General features: G+C 55.6%; 1 protein-coding gene across 2 annotated transcripts in view; it reads left to right on the top strand.

Annotated features, from left to right (window-relative positions):
- The window catches only part of WNT6 (wingless-type MMTV integration site family, member 6), a 14,323-nt gene that overhangs the window by 1,959 nt on the left and 9,733 nt on the right, over positions 1–2,631 (top strand). The window contains exon 1 of one of the 2 annotated variants that reach the window (XM_008584490.1): positions 310–730. The exons of the other annotated variant lie outside the window; for it this stretch is intronic. The gene's annotated coding sequence lies outside the window, so the exon portion shown is untranslated. Of the gene's footprint in view, positions 1–309; positions 731–2,631 lie in introns of those variants that run through there. 2 annotated transcript variants of the gene reach the window in all.

Here is a 2,631-nt window from a genome sequence, read left to right on the forward strand (position 1 = left end):
GAAGGCGGGGGTGGGCTGGGGGGGCTTGGACAGCCAAGGGATGGGGCGTCTTTCGACACCCAGCCTCTGGACCTGGTCCTAGCTGGAGAAGACGAGGCAGGGAAGGTTGCGGGACCTTTGAGCTTTGGGGTTTGGGGCAGGGGCAGAGAAGGTGTGTTCCCGGCCAGGACAGCTCAAAGATCCGGACCTGAAGACTTTTTTTTTCCTTCTACGTCTCCAGAGCCGCAAGGACCAGCCAGGAATAACTCAGAGTTTAGAGAGGAGGGACTTGGACAAGAGCGCTGATGGGTCAACCAATCTTAAGAAGACAGGGCCTTGTCTATTTGCATATCGCCGCGTGATTGGCTGGATTCCCACCCTACGCTCCTCCCCCGCATCCCCCGGATTTGGAAGGAGTGGGGCAGGCAGATCCCTGTCTTCTGAGCAGATAGAGTAGGATGCCCACCCAGGGAGCGGTGGCCGCTGTCCCTCTCCCTTGGTGCGGGAGTGACGTCCCTCGCGCGTGTCACTGAGGGGGCAAGTCGAGGACGACCTATGTCCCAGCTAGGGAACATGCGTCCTTTGCTCCTGGTTTAGCATAACGCAGTAGCAGCTCTGTGACCCTGGGCAAGTCACTTCCCCTCTTTGCCCCCAAGTCTCAACTGTAAATTAAGGATAATAGTCTCCCTACCCGGCACGCTTGCTTGGAGGATTAGGTGGGACGACCTCCAAAATGATCTGACCTTAGGAGGTATTCAGTAAATGTAGTACCCCCTTCACAGCCCAGCTTTTCTTGCCCAGGGTCCCTGGGGTGAAAATTTAAAATCCAGGATCCCAAGCAAAACTTTGTAAAGGGATCTCTCTCTTGTTCCCCAAACACACATTTCCTAACTTTGCCCTTTCTCAAGGTGTGGGGACAGGGTCCTGCCCTGATGACTGTTGTCTTCCCTTCCTCCCTCCCCATCTGTCCAAATTGTTCTCATCCTTACAGTTAAAATACCACTTCCTCCATGAAGCTGTCCCTCTGTCCTCCCACTGCACCCCATGCGTTGGACAACTATGCCAGTTCCAGATACTGCATTTTACTGACAACCGTCTCCTCTTGGGTCTCTCTTTTCCCTACTCCTGGAGGGCAGAGCTTTGTCTTAAGCCCCCCCATCCTCTTATCCCCCTTACACTTCTTACCTCTGTCCCCACCCCCCCAGGCCCAGGACAGTGTAGGTGATGGAGATAGGTTTCTGGAGTGTTGTTGAATTAGGTGATTCACCTTTCTGGGGGTTGTATCTGTGGGGGTTCCTTTGTTCAGGAGGGACTGCTGGGTGGGAGCCAAGCCAAAGGGAGAGAGGGCTGGTCCCTTGCAGACTGACCCTGAAGCTGGGAAGCAGAGAGTGGGGGAGGAGGTGAGGAGGGCAGGTGTGGGAGAACACAGAGGCCTTCATGGCCACAGCTGCAGGGCGAGCTGGGTGAAGAGTGAGGGGCTGGGGTGATAAGGTGTCCACGACTGCCTCAGATGTGTCTCAGAGAGAACCTGTCTCTCCTGCCTGCCTTGGCGGCCTTGCTCTCCTCTATTTCTGACACTTCATTCCTTTGGTCTCAGTCCAGACTCCCTTTCCCAGGATCTTTGACTCTGCGAGATCAGAACTCTTTACACTCCTGCCCCACCCCACCCCACCCCACCCCTGCCCTCCGAGGTCAGGTTTGGGCTGATGGGCTGGACTGAGCGTTCTGGTTGGCCCGAACCTCCTGCCTCCCCCCATCCCCCCACCCAGTATCATTTCAGCTGGGAGCTTTGGGACCAGGGGCTTCCATGCTGTTCCCTGTTGTCTAGGACCTGCTCGATGGCCCTCTTCTCCCGGCTTCTCAGAGAATGCTGGCCAGGCCAGAGCTCCAGTGGTGGCCAGGAAAGCAGCTGGACCTGCAACAGCATACTGCAGCCCACTCTGACATTCTAGCAGCAGCCAGGCTGGGAGCACAGAGGACCCTAGAACTGTCCTGGTCAGGAAAGAAGGGTCCTAGAGGGGGGTGGCCCAGGCCCCAGAATTGGCTCAGGGACCTGGCTCCAGGTTCCAGAGAAGTTTCCCTTCCACCTTCTTTCCCCCTCCTCCTTCTTCCCCCAATGCAATGCATACTTTCTAAACTCTGCCTGCAGCTTCTCTGTCTCTCTACCATCTGTAACCATATCTTTGTGAATCACAGGATCCCAGATTCCAAGACATTGGCCAGGCTCTCTTGAGGTCATCTTGTCCAGCTCACTGCCTCCAGGCCATCCAGCCTATGCTGTGGCCCTGACAGACCCGTCTCTGAGAGTGAGGCAGAGGCAGAGAGGCTGTGGCTTCCTTGTCACCAGCTCTCCGTCCCCTTCCACTCTTCTCCCTGCTCTCCTCCGGCCCTTCCCCAGGATGTTCTTCACAATGTCTGACCCATCTTTATTTATACCTTCAATCAGTGGGTGTAGACAATAGCTCACTCACATGGAATAGCCAAATCAATCTCCCTTCCTCTCTCTTCCTCTTTCCTTTTTCTGTTTTATAATTTCTATGAAAGAAACTAACCCTCCCCTTGTTCCACTAGGAAAAATACCACCAGTCTCTCTCCCTTCCCCCATCCCATCTTCCCTTTCACCCCCCCCCCCCCCCCCCCCCCCCCCCCCTC

The sequence above is a fragment of the Galeopterus variegatus genome, unplaced genomic scaffold (genome assembly GCF_000696425.1).
Source record: "Galeopterus variegatus unplaced genomic scaffold, G_variegatus-3.0.2 Scaffold3274, whole genome shotgun sequence".
NCBI classification, from domain to species: Eukaryota; Metazoa; Chordata; class Mammalia; order Dermoptera; family Cynocephalidae; genus Galeopterus; species Galeopterus variegatus.